Raw genomic sequence first — 20941 nt, forward strand, 5'->3', positions numbered from 1 at the left:
TGCTTGCTTCCTTGGGCTTCTTTGAGAAGAGTGGCAGGAGTTTGTTTGTTTGTTTGTTTGTTTGTTTGTTTGTTTGTTTAATCCTGAGCATCAGGCCCAAACAGGGCCATGGTCAGCACATCTGAAGCCCTATAAAAGTCCAACCCAATTTGCACCACAGGCATGGGGAAAACTGACACAAAGTGTCTCTGAAGGCAAGATGTGTGTTTCAAGAAATCTCTTTTAGTAGCAGCTTGCTGGAAGCTGCCACGGTGTGTTCATGCCCAGTCCTTCCTTCCCTCATCAGAACACTCAAATGCTAACCTTGGCAGCCTGAGCACTCCTCATTTCATCAGAGTGAAGAGGAAGATGAAAGAAAGTGTAGGGGAGAGAATGGGAGGGGGAGACACCATCTCTCTCGCTCTCAGCTCCTGAATCTTCCACTCAATTGCCGCCGAAAGGATGATGAGAAATTGCCTTTCTGACCCAAAACCGAAGTTCACAGCTGAACTTCATTACAGAGTTCTCTAGGAAGCTTGGAGAGAGAGAACACCACACAGCAAGGGAGCACCTGTTAGCAGCTGCCTCCCTGCTGGAAAGGCGGCAATTTGCCTTGCCCCAAATACTGAGCCCTGCTGGGAAAGACCAAGAGGAAGAAGGGGCTGCACATCGCCTTGGCCCAGCTGGATAAAGGGCTGGGCTGCACAGAAATGGTTTGCCAAAGTATCAAAGGATGAGAAGGTGAAACACTAATGAACAAGGCATGTGTTTGTGTGTCTGTCCTCAATGCTACCTTTTCCAGAGTTTCAGTATACCAAATAACAAATAATAGTAGTAGTAGTAATACCCAGGTCTCTCTGAAATTCCAGGAACTAGCCTCTTTTGTTACTGTGGTCGTGATTTTTGCAGAGCATGTTCTCTGGCAGAGTTTCAAGACTGTGAGGTGATTCATTGGTCATTGTTTAAAAGCATTTGCAGGTGAACACGGGCACTTCGCTTGCACAGAGCCGGGACCACTGGTCCACCAAGCTCAGGATTGCCTATTATGGGAGTGGTACTCCAAGGTTTCAAGCAAATTATGACTCTTTCCTGCTATCTTATCCTTGGACAATAAAAGAACAACTGGAGGTTTTAGCTGAACTTGGGGCTTTCTGCATGCAAAGCAGGTGATCTTAACCACTGAGCTGCAGAACAAACATCTCTCTCTGGTCACCCGCTCCTGCCACTCCCCAAGCTACAGACGAGCCCAGCAGGAAGCAAACAATACAGCTCCTGGCTCAGGGCTAGAAAAAATCCTTTGATAAGTAAGGTCCCATCTTCAACTGCAGGTGCCTCTGGGTAACAGGTCTCCAGAAACCAGGCAGGGAAAAGGTTTTGGCTAGGACCTTGGAGAGCGGCCATCAGCTAAAACAGAGAGAACTGGGCTAGATTTCTTGCTTTCTCCAAACCAGGAGAATACTGAGCCTTCTTCATGCTTACCAGACTGGATTTATTGGTAAATACTGACCTCTGCAACTGATTGGAGACTTGGCAAAGAAGTCAGTATAGGGAAAATTCTACTCTTATTCTTCTTTAATTATTTGGAGTCACACGAAGTACAGATTATCATAATCCTGTTCATGCTAGTTTTATTCATTGAGGGACTCTCCTCTCCAGAAACCACAGCCCTCTTGCAAGGAGAAAACAGCCTGGTCAGGATGGGAAGCATGCCCAGCTACCTGCTCCCTCTGAGCTCTCACACATCCACAAGATATGGAAAGATGGAGCCTTTAAAAACATGAAGCAAGGCTCTTTCACAATCAGCCTTTTTAATATTATTTTTGCTTTCCAAGTCCTTGCCAGCCTCCTCTTCCTGAATCACAGAACAGGTGCCTGCAGGGTGAACATGCTGAGGAAATACAAAGCAAATCATAGTCCATTTCATCAGCAATTTTCTCTCTTCTTTTATTGACAAACAGGCTGTTCCTTGCAGGTGATGATGGAAAGGCCATCACGCAAGCACTCTGAAGCAGGCAATGGGAGGAGGGTGGGTACTCGCAGTCCTTCTTCAATCAACAGTTCCATCCCTGCCTGCCTTTCAACTGCCCCAGTGACAGAAAATTAGCATGGTTGACCAGGAAAAAAACAGTCTTACATTCTCAGTTCATTCCAGAAAGCTCACTGCATTGGCAGCTTTTATTTCCTCAGCCTCAGTTTTTCCATCTGCAAAATGGGCAGTGATACACTGCAGCTTCAAAGTGGGAAGTGGGTTTCAGCAAGGCCTCCAGGGGTTCCTTCCAAGGGGCGGGCAGGGGGAAGGGAAAGAAATGTGATATTCATTTGTTCGTTCTTTGGGGGGAAATGTTCTCGTTTACACTTTCAGAAATTCAGGGGTAAATCAGTTTTGGAAGTTGCATGGAGAAAGCCTCCCCACACCCCACACTCAATCTAGAATACAAGAGAGCACACACAACCAAGACTAATGCATATTGTTCTGTAGATGAAATGCAAGACAGGAAAGGCAATTTACCTGCTGAGTGAAGCACAGAACACAGGGTCATTCTTTCCCAAAGGGATGCTGAGGCACTCAGGGTGGCTGTTTAGCAGCCCCAAAGCCTTGGTAGACTACTAGGAAGTGCCAACTGCTAACCTACAGCCCTCTTTCCCAGCTACCTTTGCAGAAATAACTCTCTGAAGTGGCTTGCTGCCCCCACCCCTGGGTGAATCCCAGGACTCTGAAGAAGGGCTGCAAAAGAAGCTCAGCCTAACAAAAGGAGCCAGTGCAGCCATCTTGCGGCGCCCGGTGAGGCTCAGGGAGCCTGTCGTTAGCACGGGTGCCAAACCCAAAGTGGCTGCTCCGATAGCTGCAATCCAATAAAAGTGCTACTTGTCTATTTATCATCCGCGGGGCTTTTTATCACAGCGGCAGATGGCTGCTACCTTTGGAAAGAACAGCAGTGTGCTGGCAGCAGCCTTCCACCCGCCTGCTTTCCCAATGCAGCTGAGCTTGGCAGATCCAGCCCCAGCACCTGCGGGGAGGCAAGCTGGAGCTGACCGCTCCAACTTGCCCCCGCCAGGAAGCCCTGGGGAGGGGAGGGGGGAAAGCTACCTGCTGAGCAGCAATAATTCAAACGCCTTGACAAGACTTGTGCAAAGGCTAAGCCCTCAAACGCAGGCTAGCATTTTGCTGCTCATGAACACCTATGGGATGCTGCACACATGGAACTTGCTTTATGGAGTAAGCAGGTGACAAACGCTGGCTAGGAAGCAGCCCTTGCCCCCCTGTTGGCATGCCAACAGCCACCGCTGCTAGAACACCTGCTTCCTGTCCTTAAATTGCCCCTGCGGTGGCAAGCTCTCTGCTCGGGAGCAGGCGGCAGCCAAGCCTCCTGATAGGCTTGGCCAAAAGGCTATGCATGGGGTGGGAAGGGGTGACATGAGGAGAAAGACACACAGAATCCACTGGAAAAGAGGAGGAAGATTCAAACTGTGTATTTCAGCCATTTGGGGTGGGGTGGGGAAGAGAGAGCACACCTGATTAGTCAGGTATTACTGGATGCAGAGAAGGTAGAGAGGGCAGGAGCAGCACCCCAGGCAGCGATCTCAGCGTGATGCAGAATGCGTCACAACCACAGAAGCAAGAGAAGCTCGGCAGGGGCTTAATTAAGAGAGGGGTTACAAATCTAGAGCCAAGGAGAGACAGGAACGGAGCTTGCAAAAAGGCACCCCAAACGCACAAGACAGGATGCTATGCTAAGCTGCCTTTGGTCCACGCAACAGTATGCAACAACCTAAAGCAATCTGCCCTAGAACATATGCTGTTACATAATGTGTCTCCAGTGAGTGTATACACACCCCCACACACCCCTACCTCTTAGCCCCAGCATGCTAATACATTGTCTACATATTGCTGTCTTCCCCAACCTGGTGCTAACCAGGCACAGCCAGCATGGCCACTGGTCAGAGCTGATGCATGGGCATAGCCAGGATTTATGTTGGGGGGGGCAGATTTCATATTAAGGGGGGCACAACCTCAGTTAGTTAATTATTTTTATTGATTTACTTGATTTAGGGGAGTAGCTGCCCCCCTGCCCCCCTTGGCTATGCCCATGAGCTGATGAGATTTCTGGCCCAAAGCATCTGCTGGGCACCCAGCTGGGGAATGCTGTTCTCTGTGTAACCGTCCACCCAAATATTTGTAGATTATTCTACAAAGCTGGGCACTTTCACTTTTATATAGGTCCTGTTACTCAGCTAGGCACAGCATGCATTTCCCCACTTTGCACACATGTATTCTGCATTTCAAGCCATCCAATTAAAAAAACTAAAAAGCTGCTCAGATTAGGGGCTGAAGCAGGGCTGCATGGTGGTGGGAGCAAATCAAAGTTCCACCCACTGATAGCTTTCGTCTTCAAGAGTTCCATTCAGTTTCTGAGTGAGCCTTTAGCAGACATGGCCAATGCATTCCTCTAGATGGGGGATGGGGGAACCTGCAGCCCTCCAGATGTTGCTGGACTACAACTCCTATCACCCTTGATTGTTGACCATGAGAGCTGGGGCTGATGGGAGTTGTAGGTCAAAAAAATGTGGAAAGCCATAGATTCCCTATCCCTGCTCTAGTGGAATTAGATCTAGATGCTTAACTTCAAAATGAGCAAAACAAAGCCTGGGATTCATGTGAAATCAAATTCAGCATTAAGCACCAGATTCCGCCTTTGTGCAGACAAAGAAAGCTGCTCCTTTCTCCAAAAGTGGGTGCCCCTCTAAGCCTCCTCCCAGGAATGTCCAATTAGGATATATTCTCAAACTCCTGATCTGGTGAGAAGGCCAAAGGACAAAGTTGCCTTCAAGAAGTCTCATTTGGAGGCAGACAGACACATAAAATGATCAGTAAGTGACTAGACCACAGGACCACCCCCCCCAACTGAAGTACAGTGGTGCCTCGCAAGACGAAATTAATTCGTTCCGCAAGTTTTTTCTTCTTGCGAGTTTTTCGTCTTGCGAAGCACGGTTTCCCATAGGAATGCATTGAAAATAAACCAATGCATTCCTATGGAAACCGCCTTCAGACCAGGTCCGGGGACAGTCTGTCCCCTGACCTCTTCTGAAGGCTGGGGGGGGGGGGGGGAACAAGGGCTTTTTTTCCCACCGCCAGCCTTCAGAAGGCTGTTCTGAAGGCTGGCGGTGGGAAGAAAAGCCCTTCTCCCCACCTCCCGCCCCGCAAGCTCCGGGGACAGGAGGGCTTTGCTGCCGACTGCCAGCATTTTAAAAGCCCCCGGGACAGCGGAGACTTCTCCGCTGTCCCGGGGCGATTTTAAAATGCTGGCGGGCGGCAGCGAAGCCTCCGCTGTCCTGGGGTGATTTTAAAATGCTGGGGGTCGGCAGCGAAGGCCTCTTCTGAAGGCCGGCGGGGGGCGAAAGTCTTTGCTCCCGACGGCCAGCATTTTAAAAGCGGTCTAGGATAGCGGGAAAGCGCAGCGCAATTCCCTGCTATCCCGGACCGCTTTTAAAATGCTGGCGGTGGGGAGCAAAGCCTTTCGGCCCCCGCCGGCCTTCCTGGACCTCTTCTGAAGGCCGGAGGGGGACGAAAGGCTTTGCTCCCCACCGCCAGCATTTAAAAGAGGTCCCCGGAGATTTCCCTATGGGCTTTCTTCTTGCGAAGCAAGCCCATAGGGAAATTCGTCTTGCGGAATGACTCAAAAACGGAAAACTATTTCGTCTTGCGAGTTTTTCGTTTTGCGAGGCGTCCGTCTTGCGAGGCACCACTGTAGTGCATTTGAGATGTGCAGTGGAGTCTGGGTCAGGCATCTCTGAGCAGGAAGTGATGGAAAACATCTGATGTCTCCCTTACCACCTTGGCCGGCATGGAGATAATTCTAGTTGCTAACTGTAAAGTTCAGAGATTCCACCCGCTGCTGATGGTGCTTCTCCTTCCCCTCCTCTCCACCCCCCAGATTCTCCTTCCCTCCCTCTTGCTCATGCTTCTTTTTTCTTTCTAGATTATTTTTCTCTCCCCCAAAAGCTCCTCAGAACAAAAAGTACACACTCTACCTCTCCAAACCCACCGCCATCTGTGTGCAAGCAAGCGGCAAACACAGCCGGAGCATCAGAGCACTTCGGTGCTTCGCTGCCTCCTCCTCCTCCTCCTCCCTTACCCGTCCCCCATCCCAGGCAGATGGTGTCAAGGGAAGGCTGGTCCCAAACCCACCCCCTGAATACAGACAGACAGACACGTACATGTGGCTAATGGCCTAATGGAGAGCGCATCACCTGGGGGTCTAGCGTGCCTGACCCCTCCTCCCCCTCCATCGCCTCTCCTCTCTTTCTCCCAAGCACATTCATTATCAGCCATATCCCAGCAAACAGCCTTTCCTGACTCATTATCCCAGATGCCAACAAAGAGCCCCCAATGACTTTTGAACTGCTGTAACCTCTGCTGCCCCCTGACCTTTGGCTTCCAACCTCAGGGGGCAGTTTCTTTTTTAGAGGCTAGAATAGAAGCAATAAATCAAAGAGGCCATGACAAGCCACGGCTGGAGGGAGGAGCAGCTATCTCCTTGTCTGGCACTAGATAGAGCCATCTCTCAGCCTTTTTTGCTTGGAGTCAGGGGAAGAAGGGGGAGCAGAGACCTGCACATTTGAACAATTTTCACATGTTGACTGTTTTTTTTTGTGCACACATACAGACACCTTGGCCCAGGCTGATTAATTCAGGGTTGTATACAATGAAATGTTAATTGGAACTAAGTTAGTCATGGCTATTACTTTTGATGGGTTTACTCTGTGTAGGACCCAGTTCACTTATTACATTGAAAGGCATATGATAGTTACAAAATTTGCAACCCTATTGCCACTTGGATTATGTCCTCTTGAATCAATGGGACTTACTTCCAAGTAGACATATATAGGACTGCATCCTAAGGGAGAATACCAGTTTCTGGAAGCCACAGGAGGGGAGAGTGCTCTCATGCTCAGGTCCTGCTTGTGGGTCTCCCATAGGCTTCTGGCTCAATACTGTGAGAACAGAGTGCTGGACTAGACAGCCTTTGGCCTGATTCAGCAGCCTCTTCTGCTCTTCTTATGGTGTGCAACCCATGGCCCTCCAGATGTTGTTAAGGTCTGACTCTCATCCATCATATTCAGCATTGGCCCAAGGGTCAGGGATGATGGGATTTGGAATCCAACAATATCTGGAGGGCCACAGGCTCACTGCTCCAGTAGTAAGAGATAACTTGACGTTTAAAAATTGCTGAATGCTTCGCCTCCCAAGAGAGGTTCAAACAGTAGAAAGGGGTGGAGGGAGAATGCCAGCAGAAGCTGGATATTCTACTGGGATTTGTCTGACAATGCCCAAGTTAAAAATATATAGCTATATTGTGTTTGCATATAGGAAAACATCCAGACACTGCCAAATTCATGTTTGGACATGAATGCTAAGCCAGGACAAAATTGCTCACCTTGTTTGCTGACAACTCAGGTTTTTGCATTTGTTTTTGAGCCAGTCAATTGGCATGGAATCTGAGAACAGGGGTGGTCCTGGGTTCAAGTCCCACTTTGTTTTAAGCCGTCTCCCCCAATGGAAAGTTGCTCAGGTTTACCATCACCTAGCAATGATAGCCTAATAATGGTGAGAAACAACATTAAAGGATTGTTTGCCTCTGCAGATTTGAAATGGTAAGGGGGAGGGGGGAGTTGCAGGCAGCTAAGGAGGGAGAGTTTCCTTTGATGGAACAAAGACACAAATTTACAATGGGCACAAACTGACAGACCACCTTCTCAATCCAACCCCACTGCAGATGGCACCCAATTCGTGTTCAGGCTCCTCAACAAAAACCAACAAGGCTGGCAAAGGAATCATTTCCGGTGGATCATGCAAGTTACTTCTATAATCATTCCTTATGAATTATATGGTACATTTAATCCCCATGGAAACCTCATACGAGGGACTTCTTGTTGCTATTCCCTCTCTAAAGGTGGGTAAAGGATTTCTCCTCTGCCTTTTAGAAGTAAAATAATAATAATAATCTTTTGGGGCTTACAGTTGTGGAAGTTCATTTGGCTCGTTTCATCTATCTCTCCTCTTAGAAGGAGTTGAGATTTGGTGGGGCAGAGAGAGAAATGGGAACATGGAAGAGGGGAAGAAACCCCAATTAGCCTCATATTCCCGACTGCCAGAACCCTGTCCCTGAAAGACAATTTGCAAGCAAGCCAGGAATAGCTCTTTTCTGCCCAGCTGGATTTCCCCCCTTTCCAAAACCTCTGACTTGGACAGCCCCCACCTGCCTGGCCGCCATCCCCAGGGGAGGCACCAGACACTTGGAGAGGGCAAGCATGCGGTCACAGTCCAGCAATCAGATGGCGGCAGGAGACAGCAAATGGCAAGGAGGCCGTGACGCCCAAGCTGCGGCCTGCTAATGGGAAATTTCATGGGTGCAGCAGCCCCAAAATGGAGGCAGGCATAGGAACCATCTGCTCAGAGGCCAAAAGTCACCTCCCTGCAGCCCACGTCGCTGGGTTGGTTCATCTGCACTGACCCCAATCCTGGTTAAAAACAAGTTTGCAAAAGCAGATGTCACACTCCCAGGAAAAGAGTGTTTTGCAGCTCCCTCCCCTTGCAGCCACTAAAGAATCTCCCTTTGGTCCACCTCCGATCACCTCCCCTCTCCCAAAAAACTAAAGCTCTCGTTGTGCGTTTGGCTAACCTGAAGGATGTCCATGAATTGTGCAAAGCTGTTGCCAAATCAGGGCACCTGCCTATGAATGTGGAGCGCTTCCACTTCCTGGTGCCCTTTGCATTCGTCGAAATAGTGAAGCATCTCCAAGACACAGAGCCTATTGTCAGGAAGTGGAGATTTTAATGCACAGTCCTCCTCCTCCCTGCATGGGCAAACAAATTAAGATGGCAATGCCCCCTTTATGCAGGCTCAACCCTCTTTCTTGCTGGGATTATACAGTGGCTAATGAGAGTGTATTTTTGACTCATTAAAATTCATTCTGCATGACTTAGGGCCTAATCTGGGTGAAGCTCCAGAGCGCTTTATTAATAGCACATTAGTGGGTAATTCATGCATTCCATTGAAAAATCACCCCGGCCATGTTGTTCCAAGAAGGGGAGGGGTGAGTTGGGAGGAAGAGCAAAAGGCAGGAAAGGGAGGGGGGTCTACAGGAACAGGGAGGAGGTGTTACCTCAGCGCCAAGTCCCTGTTCCTGCCAAGCCAGCTTCCACCTTCAGTTCGCTGCGACAGCAAGGCAGCGCGGCAGCCCTTCTGACAACTGCCACCACTCATTAATCTTGACGAGTTTTCTGCTGAATATTCTTCCACGGGCTTTCAAACTGTTCACTAATTGCAATTAATCACTTACCGAAACAGATGTCAGGAACAATGGAATTTGGAAGTCTGGAGGCTTGATAAAGCTGTCAGGAGGAGAGAGAGAGGGGGAGGGAGAGAGAAGGGGGCCGGGTGTGTGGCTCGCCCGTGCCAGCAAAAAGGCACCCGCAATACTCTTCCTGCCCCCACTTCTCCATTTGTTCGAGTAAACTATCCCGACCCCCTTTCCTTGCCTGCAAAGAACATCTGTCAACCCAGCCTGGTGGCAAGCACAGTCAAAAAAGATCCCCTCCAAAAATGCCCCCAAAGAACCCCCACAAATTGCATGTAGCTTCCTTGGAGGCAGAATTGCACATTTTAAAAAAAAAATGACACTCCATATACAGTATGTCTCCAATCCAAAAAATATTGCCTACTTCTCTCCTCTGAAGATTACTTTACTTTGGAAACTATAGTCAACTCTCTGCTTTCTACATACAAGGATCAAGATATATCCAATTGTGCAACCCCACCCCACCCCAAAAAAAAACTTGATGCCAGCAGAGTACCTAGGAGATGCTTCCAAAATACTGAGAGACTCAGCAGATAGCAGCAGCTTTCAAGTCCAGGAAACCACAATCTAGCAGGGAACAACAAAATGCTGTCTAGCTTCTACCAATGATTGCAGGAGGTTTGTAGTTGCCCAGGAAGGCAAGCTTAGGAGCATCATTTTTCGATGCCCATCTGCAAGAGAATGAGGTGGACTGTACCATTTCAGCCTGTATGTGAAGGAGACCCTTTTGGAATATTTTCTATCTTTTAAAAGCAAAAACATGAAAACACCTCCCAGTTAATGGAAAAGTAGCCCAACAGGCAGAAAGATTCCACCATACCCTCCAACATTTCTCCAATGAAAATAAGGATAATTTTATTATTATACGCCACACATATTACTGGGATGCCCCAACCACTCTGGGCAGCTACCAACATATATAAAAATATAAAAGAACATTAAGCATTAAAAAAAACACTTCCCTATAAGAATTGCCTTCAGATGGCTCGGGGGTTGGATAACTCCATACTCTCCAATATTTCTCCAGTGAAAATATGGACATCCTAAGGAAAAGTGGGACATCCCGGGATCAAATCAGAAACCGGGTCAGCTTCTCTAAATGAGGGGCATTCCTGGAAAATAGGGACACTTGCGGGGGTCTTTTCCACCCCAGCTCTGCTACCTTTTTTTTTTACATGGAGGGAGATGGGGGGGGGACCTAACTAGACAAATTGACACCTGTAGTCTGATTTGGTACAGTTCACTTCACTCTACACATGCAGGACAGCGAGGTGGTAGATTAGGTCAGGGGGTGAGCAGAAGGGAGATTGGGATCTACCGATAGATCCTGGCCTCCTTCAGGAGGAAAGGCAGGATATAAATTCAAATAATGATAATCATCAATACCAGCTGACTGTAGTAAATCAGCAAAGGCTTCCAAGACCCAATGGAGAATAGTTATAGCTCAGTGGGAGAGCATATGCTTTGCATGCAAAGGTCCCAGATTCAGTCCCCAATGACATCTCCAGGTAGTGCTGGGAGAAACTCTGGTCAGAAATCCTGGAGAGCAGCTGCTATGCAGTGTAGACAATACTCAGCTAAATGGACCAATGCCCTGACTCTGTGCAAGGGGCGCTACATTTCACAACAGCAACAACAACTTTTCCCATGTAAATCAGGCTGCTGAAGTGAAGGAAACCAACCAGGAACAGATTTTCAGTGTGAAAGAACTGTGAGCTCAGTTCAGCTCTGGTACTGAAAACAAAATCCTAGGCTTGAAGTATGCTCAGAAGCACCAAGGTATTTAATTCTGCGTTTTTTGCATGTGGCTCGGGTTGGTAGACATTGAGGGCCTAATTAAAAAAAAAATAGGTTCAACAAGCCTGAAGTCTGTTTATCCCTTGTGTCTCAAGTGGGCTGCTCAGATTTCCCACTCCAGATCCTCCATTATTGGAGGAGCACCTTTATTCCTCTCTTACTGTAGAAACTTAGTACACCTGCACAAATAATGAGGGCTTCTTTTGCTTGTCTCTTAGAACAGTCTTTTTCTTCCTTCTACAAAAGAGGGGAATGGACTCAATCCAGGATTTGGGAGCAAAAATTTAAGCTTGCACATGTTAGTTTCCAAAGAGGTGTCAAAACCAGAGGACCTACCCAACAAACACCAGCTTGCCACATATTGTGGAAAGCACAGCCACTTTTGGTTCCCCCTTTGGATGTAGGAAGGTTCCACAAACCCACCCCAGATAGTCTCTTCCCTTAACACAACTACCAGCTCATTTAACAAATGGAGCAGATAGGAATTTACCATCCCAGTCCAGTTCCCTTTCACAGATCTGCGCCTGTGAAAGGGCTGGCATGGCATCCGCTACACCTCTCATCTCCAAGACATCTTAATAATTCCTGCTGATTATGAAAACCCACATCATTTCCCAAAGGGTCTTCCATCACATGCAGGAGGCTCAAGCATAGTAACACCAGTCCAAAGACCAGCATAGCATTGGCAGGAAGCTGTGATCCTGCACTTGCTGCTGCTAAAGATGCAGCAAGATTGAGGGAAGGTGGTGCAATTCAATCCTAGAGCAGAGAAGGCCAGGCCTAGTGAATGGCAATGGCAACTTACTAATTGGGGTCATCTCCAGCCTGGATGCATCCTTGCCATGGGGACATATGGGTCAACTGGATGAGCTAGTTAAGTGTATGATCTCAAGGGTGCTTGAAACTGTGGATAAAAAATATTGAACTGCTAATGTGCTATTCCTTAGGTCTAGGCTCTAGAACACTGCAGGGCAACACTACAAAGTCAAAAAATGAAAGCAAGGCTTAGGAGACAATGGAGAAGATCTAGGAAATGGCTGCTAGCCAGTATGGCTGTGTTCTACCTCTACTGCCTGAGGCAGTATGCCTCTGAATGCCAGTTTCTGGGAATCACAATCAGGCTTCCCAGGGCATCTGGTTGGCCACTATGATAGCAAGATGCTAGTATAGATGGGTCATTTGTCTGATCTAGCAGGCTCTCTCTGTGTTCTTAGAAAAGCAGACTCTTGACAACTGCCATCACCCACTCTAAAATTAAATTCTGTCACTCACCTACCCCCCACAATGTAGCACCTTGATTCATCATCTCTCATCACCTTGACTTGAATCACCAGCAACTTCTTTTAGTGTTGAGATGGCCTCTCAAGGTAAGCATTTTGTCTGCAGGACACCAGCCCACTTGCCACACACAAACACACAGCAAAACCACACAAACGGTTGCAATGGAGCTGTTTACGCACTGCCCCAAGGTGTTGGCATGAGGACACTAGCATAAAGCTCTCAGATTTCCATAGCTAAATATAGCCTGTATCCAGCTAGCAAGATAGGGAACCCAGGAAGAAGCCTTATCCAGGTGAGGCTATTTGTCCATTGAGTACCCAGTACTGAAAGGAAGGGGAGGATAGTTCAGAGACAGAGCTTTGTAAGAAGGTTCTTGGTTCGACCCCCCAGTATCACCGGGTAGGGCTCTGGGGCAGAATCCTGGAAAGCCTCTGCCAGTCAAAGGTGCAGGACCTCAGGCCTGAGATTCAAACTTCTATCCAGCCTTCAAGTGTCTCCTTAGGTCACACCACTCACCAGCACAGCTCCACACTTTCCTCAAATGCTTCTGCCTGGCTGGAATGCTTCCTTGCATTGTGATGATGCCTCTAGCTCGCTAGATGACCTACAGCAGGCTGTGCAGGTATAAAACCCTGAGTGTGTGGCTTGAACACAGCTGGATGTGTGAGAGGCAAGAGCCTAATCCATTACTCCATCCACTTTGTCTCTGTCAACACCCACTACTGGCATACAGCTCTCCCGCCTCAAAAGGGAATGAAGCCCTTGAGCTGGACTAGGGCAAAGAGGAAAAGATGCCTTGGCCTTTGTTTCTCTGTTCCTTTTCCAAAATCTAAACCATGTTCACACAGAGCTTGAAAATTATTCTTCCCTATATGACTGTTCTGGAGCACAACGTAAGGGAAGACTGCAACAGTTTTAGGGTGGACATACTGCTTTGTTTGCATGTACTGCAGTTCCCTGCTAAAATCCTGTTAAGTCTTCATACCAGAAATGTTCTGGGTGGGGTCCTACTTTCATTGCACTATCGCACAAAAGTGCCCCGCCAGATTGCAATGATGCAGTAACACTGGGGAAGCATCACAGGACAACTAATAAAACAGAATGACGCATGGACAGCCCAGAACAAACACACCACTAATGCACTATTACTGCAAAAATGCCGGACTGGACAATCTGCTCCAATCAGAGAAGAAAGTGTGCATACTTGACTTTCACAGAGATTAGTTACACCTGGACAGGTTAGAGATTCTGAATGTGCTGGATCACTTTTATGTTGGCTTTTAAATTGTAAGCCTCTCTAAGCAAGTCCTTTGTGGGAGAGGGAAAGCAGGACAAACATTTAAAATAAATAATAATTTAACACACATCGGTGAACCACACACTCACACAAGAAAATCAAACTATCATAAACCTTGAAGCTGCTCCTTAAGAAATGAGTTGCATTTCCCCTCCACAGCAAAGAGATGGAACTGACCAACTTTAGAATGAGGGCCCTTAAAAATAATGTGTTTCAGAAGCTCTGTTTCTCTGGCTGAACAGGAAGCATGCAAGAGGGTGGGGGCACGTTCCATGTCAAGGCTACCTTTCCAGACCCTAAAAAGAAAAAAGGGGGGCCTAATGTAGAACCCCAACATGCACCAGTATAAATAATTCTGCCCATCTCACGTTCCATATGCATGACTCGGTGGGGTGATGATTTTTCTACTGACGGCAGCGGCAGCGAGTGACAGATGCGCAGAGACAAGTGGAGAGAGAGGCACCCAGCGCTCTTCCCCGTTACACTCCACTAGAGAAATGATAGCCGGATACGGGCGGGAGCATCTGGCGGCTGCGCAAGGCGTGCGGAACCAGACTGCCTGTTAGTGTGCGGGAAGGGAAGATTAGAGATTCTCAGGGACAAACGAAGCAGGTGTTTGCACACAGCCTGTTCAGAATAATTACTCGGAGCCTGCTCTGGAGTGCTCCGGGAGGGATCCAGGATTTGGCACTGGGGGTGGGGTGGGGATAACATAGAGAGAGGGAAAGCAAGAGGAACGGAGAGCTGAGTTTTCCTGCACACAGCGAGGTCAGCTGCCCAAAGAATTGTCCCCACCCCACTCCAATGACAATTTCTTCATTCCAAGCACAAACCAGGTGCAGGACTGGTTTGCTGCTTCCGGGTACACACATATGGCAAACTCTGGGAAAGGGGTCATAGATCAGTGATAGAGCATCTGCATGCAGAAAGCGCCAGGTTCTATCCCTGCCATTTCCAGGTAGGGTTGAAAAGACTTCCTGCCTAAAACCCTGCAGATCTGCAGCCAGCCAGTGGAAATAATACTGGGATACATGGACCAAATGTTCCTCTGTACAAGGCAGCTCCCTACGTTTCTTAAGAGCTATGAGATTGTCCCACTCCCCCACCCCGTCCAAGATTCAATGCTCATGACTAGAAAGTGTGTGTGGGAGTCAATATCAACTTCCACAGGGTGCCTGGAAAAGTCATGCTGCCCCCTGCAAATATGAAGTAATTATTTAGTCTTATTTGGTTTGGTGCCCCAAACTCAAGAGGATAAAACCCACAGTTTTAGAAATCTGAACAAAATACTTCTTCCAGCCCCACAGAGCACTCGGCTCTGGAAAGGAAGGTGGAGGGGTGGCAGCCTCCTCTGCTGCCACCCCTCCACTAATGTGGTTATTGCAATGGACTGTTTTCATACCATTGCAGAAAACAAACCATTCCATTCAATGCCTCTCTGCTCACCTTTCTTTCTCCCACCTTTTCATTTATTTATTTTTAACCTGCAGGGAGAAAACTGTGTGGTGCACCAAATAATTCATGGTCTGGTTCTGAATGGCTCTGAGGCTCTCTTGGGAATGCAGATTTTACTTTTGTTCAGAGATGTTTCTAGCTCTCATGGCTGCATAGAAAGAATAGGGTGGGGGAAGCATGGCAGAGGGAGAACTCCCCCCCACACACCAAGCACACATACATACTAAGGCAGTGGGGTGCCTTGAATTATGGTCAAGGGTCCTGCGGGCAACATTGGCCTCTGCCCCTATTTCCTTCCCTCCCTCCTCTGATGCCCTCTTGCATCTCTGCCTCCCAAAGGCTTGCACAGCTGTTTGTTGCAGCAGCCTGGGCCACAAGCTCCCCAGGCAAATGGTGCCTCTGTGGCAGGCCAGGGGGTTCTTCCCAGGCCCCTGTGGGGCAGTGTGAGGAGGCACCTTTCTTTGGGGCATGGGGGGCACCTCAGAGACCAGGGACAGCAACTGTGGCTGCCTAGAGGACTCCCAAAGAGAGGGGAGAGGAGAGGAGGCTGAGGGAACACTCCACAAGGGAGGGTGTTTGAAAAAGGGTGAGAGGCTGCCAGCTCTGCAGGCAAGGGGTGACATAACTGGGCTCCTGAGCTCCACAGGGGTGCCACAGAAAGAGTGTAATTGGTTAATAATAATAATAATAATAATAATAATAATAATAATAATATTTATTATTTATACCCCACGCATCTGTCTGGGTTTCCCCAGCCACTGGTCAAGGGAGCCGTGGACTCAAAAAGGTTGAAAACCTCTGCACTAAGGATTCAAAAACAAAGCAGTAAGCATAACATCTTCTAGCTGAAAGCTGCACAACTGGATGGCAGAATTATGCATGAGCAACATTCACCTGCTTTGTCAAATTAAAGCTACCTGGAGACATGCTTTGACTCTTGCCCTTGGCCACTTGCCTCTTCACATGAAAACAGAGGTGCGGGGTTTTTTTTGCAATTGCACAATTAAACAGATGCAGACCTAGATATCCTTCTTCCACAGAGCAGGATCTCACTTCCAATGCAGTATTAGCACTGACCTGATATTTCCCCAGGACCCACACAAATGGCACAGCTCTGCCTGTAATGTCCCATGTGCTTCACAACAAGAACTGACTCCCTTGCAGGGGCAACCATCTTCTGAAACACCACAAAAATGGGAGCTGCTGTCTCACCCTGGACAGCACCTGCCAGCTAACACCCACTGGCCCAAGCACTGGTGGCCAGATGCCAATGGGTGTGTCTGTGCAGGTTTCTTCTTCTTTTGCTTTGGTTTTTTTTTAAAGCATCCACACAGGACCAATATTTGCACTGGATTTGCAAGTCCTGATAAGACCACGATAGCTGCTTACTGGGAAGGGCAAAGCGTCCAGCTAGGTGAATGATTAGCACACATGCAAATCCTTTTGAAGTGAAACACCAGCAAAGGCCATGATTTCAGAGAGATAAACAAGCCCCTTTCTCTCTTCCCAGCAGCCTTTCCTGGTGTAAAAATAAGCACCCCTTATTTATTTAGCTCCTTTGAGAATCCCCCCCCCCCCCCGCTCCCAAACATAGTCTTTTACTGTCAAGCAACAGTAGAAGCCTTTATATACCGAGGAAAAACACAAGCCTGACAGCTACCCAGGCACGATCATCTTTTATTCATGCCCATCATATAAACTGTATTACCTCGGAAACAAAAGCATTTAACCCGTCACTGCCTGGGGCTGTTGAGGCCACAGCAGGAAGGAAATGATGGGAGGGGGAGGCTAAAAGGCTAGTGTACCACCGGGCATCAGCTGTTAATGTCAGACTGAACATTTCAGGCTCCACACAGGGCTCAAATGGAACACAGGCTGCTGTGCATGTTCAGACTTCAGGTTTTGCACCCATGGCCTGATCGCCAACACTTGGGGGCAATGTTTTTTGAAACTGTTGCATTCATTTTTAAAATTAATTTTGTGTGTGTGCATGCATGCACACACTTTTAAAACAGATAAATATATATAGAGAGAGATTAAAAAATAATTTGTTTGCAGTCTCCTGGAGCAAGAGGATTTAAAGCCCAGCTAGCAAACAAAAAAGCCCAAGAAAAATGTATGTGGTTATCCTGCCTTTAAGAGAACCACTGTGCTGTGCATACACAGCTGGTACGCACAACTAGTGTGCAGGCTGGCCAAACCTGTATATTCACTGCCTTTCCCAAACCCAGAAGCCAATAACTCATGGAAGAGTGTGGTGACCTGACATTCCTTTTGCAAATCCCGCAGAGATTCTTAGGCTGTTGAAAGGCGGCAGTAGAACCCTGCCTCACTTCCATGAGTAGAAGGAAAGCAAGGAGCTTTTGTGTGGACACACCCCCAGAAGAGGGTCAGCATATACTCAAGTCATCTTATCCTGTCTTCTAGGCTTGCGCTTGATAGAATGTGCACTGTGCACCCTCTTCTCTGCTCTCTCTCTGCCCACCAATGCACACACAGAGGAAGGCAGCTGCTCCCCGATTATTCACTGGTGCTCCGAGCCATCAGCCATGGAGCTTGAGTCAAATAAAACTGATAGTAATGGCTGCATCAGAGGCCTCATTACAGAATGTTATCCTAGGGAGACAGTGCGGCGGCTGCGGCTGCAGAGAAGCAGGTGTGCTCCCAGGCCTTCAGCTCATTTTGTGTTTCATTTCTTCCTCTCTCCCCACTCGTCCTACCCCCGCCCACCCACCCCTACTGTAATCTCCGAGAAGCCATCATCATCACACTTTCAACTGCATACTAAGTGCAAACTCAATGCCCTCCAAGAAAGACGGCGCCACCAGCAAGGGAATATCAATGATGCCTGGAGACGCACAGATAAGTATCTGAGCCGACTCACCTGGCTGTTCTTGGTTGGCTATTGGTGGGTAGCTGAGGGGAGAGAAAAGGAGCATCGAATGCCTGGCAAGTGGGCATCTTATTGCTCCATCGTGAGGTCCAGACTGTGGTACACCTCTCAACACAGGTGTGACAAGACACAATCTGGATGCAAAATGCAGCTAGTCAAATGATGATCGGTTCAGGCAATCTAACTACACAGAAGATTTCAAAAGCATCTTTTTGAAGGTGAGGCTACCAAGAGCTACTACTGATCTCTCTCCACTGTAGGTGACAGTAATGTTTCTGAATACCAGTAGTTGGGAATCACAAGTGGGGAGGGGGCTGCTGTGCTCAGGTCTTTCTTGCAGACTTCCCATTACGGCATCTGGTTTGCCACTGACAGAATAGAAATATGGACTAGATGGGCCATTGACCTGACACAGCAGGCTCACCTTACGTTCTTATGCGGTAACAACTTCCTTATTCTAGCTCCTTGACCTACCTTGCCTCTTTGCTGACAACCTTACTACCCTGTGTGCACAGAATCTCAGACTACTACTGGGCTTTACCTGTTTTGTTTGACCTGACCATATTCTCTGGATCACCCTGTAAGTGAACTCTGACTCCTGGCATCCTTATATCCTGAAGCAGGACAGAAAAGGGAGAAATCCCAGATACAGCCAAGAGAAAAGCACAATTCAAACGAATAAATGAACAAGATTCTGGGTGGCAATAGGCTCTTTCCTCTTGCTTTTCCCTTCCTGCATCTGGAGCTGCCTAACAAGGAAATATGGAGGCTGGAAATGGATCAGCCGAAGCTACTTCAAGCAGCAGAGGCAGGAGAGAAGGAGAGCAGCAGCTTGCCCCACAGCCAAGGGAGAGGGAGAGCCCACCTCACCATTCCATCAAGTTAAGACTGCTGTACAACCAGAGAGATTCCTCCTCAACCACTTAGGAATGGCGGTCAAACGTCACCTAACAATCCATGGCAGGAATAAATCATTTGAGTTTTGTTTTAATCCAAAGCAGCTATAGGAAACTGCAATCTGGAGCGTACATCTATGGTGGAGAAGAGGGGGAGAGGGGGACACTTAAGCAAAAACAGCCTGCAAGAGACAGCTTCCAGCAGTTGCTTAGGGGGACACGGACACACACACACACACACACAGAAGGGAAAGATTCATGAAATTTGAGTATTACGAAGTTTTGTTGCAGTTCACACCTATCATCTCAACTTTCTATCTTCCCTGTCCTCCTAGCCTCGCAAAATGGGCATTCCATGAACAAAAAGTTGCTGGTTAAATTGAAAATTATTTGCTTATGTATTGCATAACGCTGGTTGAATTAAGTTTTCCTGATTAGTAGGATATGGGGAGGAATAGTACAAAATGTTATCTATTGAAGTGAATGTCAGTGTCCTCATCTCAAAATTGGGTGTGCGTGTTGCAGTGAAGAATTCTAGGGGTTGAGGCCTGTAAGTGATCAGCTGCATATGGCATGTGACCTATAACTCAATGGGGAGGAATGGGGCAGCTTTCCCAAGCAATAAAGCTCCAAGTACTCACAGGAGTTCTTGCAACTGAGGTGCAGAACTATCCTGGCAGACTACCTGGACACCCAGCAGGCTGAGTGTGTTAGCTGAAAGCTTCAAGGATGGAAGGAAACTCCTGTTTGCCAGTAATTACTTCACTGCCATAATAAAGGGTCAATCTTAATTTAATACTGGTACAGTGAGAGGTTTTGGAGATGGGGGGTGCAGAAGGGGGGGAAATCACCTTGAGAAATTCAGTAGTCGGCTCCCCATCCCAATGACTTTTTAAAAGACAGGCTCCTTTCCCATCAGGAAGCAAAGCTAGTGGGTTACAAGAGCGGTTCATATTTAATAATGCAATTTATATTCCACTCTCCACATAAACTATTGTAAAGGCACACTAATGTAAAAATACATCTGGCTTGTCAATAGTTTATCTTCTGGATCTGCATCTAAATCCCTGGGCATTCTTGACTTATGGCTGTTCCGATGTCTAATGAATAAAAAGGTGCAAATTATAGGCCCGGCTTTAATGTTCATCATAAAATTAGATGATAGTTGCAAAAGCTGCATTCTCCAGCCCACAGTGCAACAACAGTCGGTCATAAATAAAGAGTATTTAATGTATCCCAGCACTGGGCAAAGCCAGGAAACAGTATGTTATTGCCCAGCCTTCAATGGATCCGCCACCAGCTCAATGAAGTGATAACTGATCCATCATGTGGATTTATGTCAACTGTCTGATCACAAAGTCATGGCCTCAACACTGTAAATAGCCCACAATGCTTCCAGCCTGGCCCGCATGCCAGTAAAGCTGTCAAACGCCAAGCTCAGAGAAAGCACCTTAAGGAAGCCGCAAGCCAAGCCAACCAGCAGGGCTCTGCTCTCTCTGGCTCCTCGGCTTCTCTAGTGTGTCTGCACAGCTGGAGACATAGCATGGTGAAAGCAAAGCTCTTGTTGAAGCTATGCTGAGGACTGCAGGGTGTCATTGGAAAAAGAAGCATTCTTCCTAACCTGTGGCTTTTCCTTCACAGCATTTTTATCCAGGTGAAAAGACACTGAAAAGACAGCCCCTGCCCTAAGGCTTACAATCTGAAAGATACAACATATAAGGAAAGGGGATTGGGAGAGAGGAGGGGGAAAAACCTCAGTCACCTGTTGTTTTTTAAAGGAAGTTGTCCTCATGAGCAACTGGGATGGGATGATTTGAAAAGGAGCAGCCAAAAGTTGCTGGTCTCTCAGCAGAGCTGACAGAGAGGCTCTGCAGTCCCACCTCTCTCCCTCTCCTGTAGCATGGCAGAGTTGATATGCACAAATGACAGCCGAGCAGGTGTCTGCTGGAGCAAAGCTGATGGAAAGGCCTTGCCATAGTCTGA

At 47.8% G+C, this 20941-nt stretch overlaps 1 protein-coding gene across 5 annotated transcripts in view; it reads right to left on the reverse strand.

Annotated features, from left to right (window-relative positions):
• GSE1 (Gse1 coiled-coil protein) overlaps nucleotides 1-20941 on the reverse strand; it is a 374856-nt gene that overhangs the window by 200131 nt on the left and 153784 nt on the right. The window lies entirely within an intron of this gene.

Source organism: Podarcis muralis, chromosome 7 (assembly GCF_964188315.1).
Source record: "Podarcis muralis chromosome 7, rPodMur119.hap1.1, whole genome shotgun sequence".
In the NCBI taxonomy this organism is placed as follows: domain Eukaryota; kingdom Metazoa; phylum Chordata; class Lepidosauria; order Squamata; family Lacertidae; genus Podarcis; species Podarcis muralis.